General features: G+C 75.9%; 1 protein-coding gene across 2 annotated transcripts in view; it reads left to right on the forward strand.

Moving 5' to 3' along the window:
• The window catches only part of ADAMTS10 (ADAM metallopeptidase with thrombospondin type 1 motif 10), a 16,161-nt gene that overhangs the window by 9,702 nt on the left and 6,222 nt on the right, over window positions 1-237 (forward strand). The gene's annotated exons all lie outside the window — the stretch shown is intronic.

Below are 237 nucleotides of genomic sequence, written 5' to 3' on the forward strand. Positions count from 1 at the left end.
TGGCCCCGCCCACTGCCCGCAGGCCCCGCCCCGTCTCCAGCCACTTAGGTCCCAAGGTAGTTTCACCTCCTGCTGGCGGCCGTCTGCTTGGGCCACGCCCCTGCATTGCCCCCGTCCGGGTCCTCAGACCCCGCTTCCACCCTCGCCCCTTCCGGCTCAAACCAGGGGTGCTGAGACCCCCGGCTGGGGGGAGGGGCGGGGCAGGAAGCGGGGCCGGGGCCCCCGGGGGGCGGCCCC

The sequence above is a fragment of the Crocuta crocuta genome, unplaced genomic scaffold (genome assembly GCF_008692635.1).
Source record: "Crocuta crocuta isolate KB4526 unplaced genomic scaffold, BGI_CrCroc_1.0 scaffold650, whole genome shotgun sequence".
Lineage (NCBI taxonomy): Eukaryota > Metazoa > Chordata > Mammalia > Carnivora > Hyaenidae > Crocuta > Crocuta crocuta.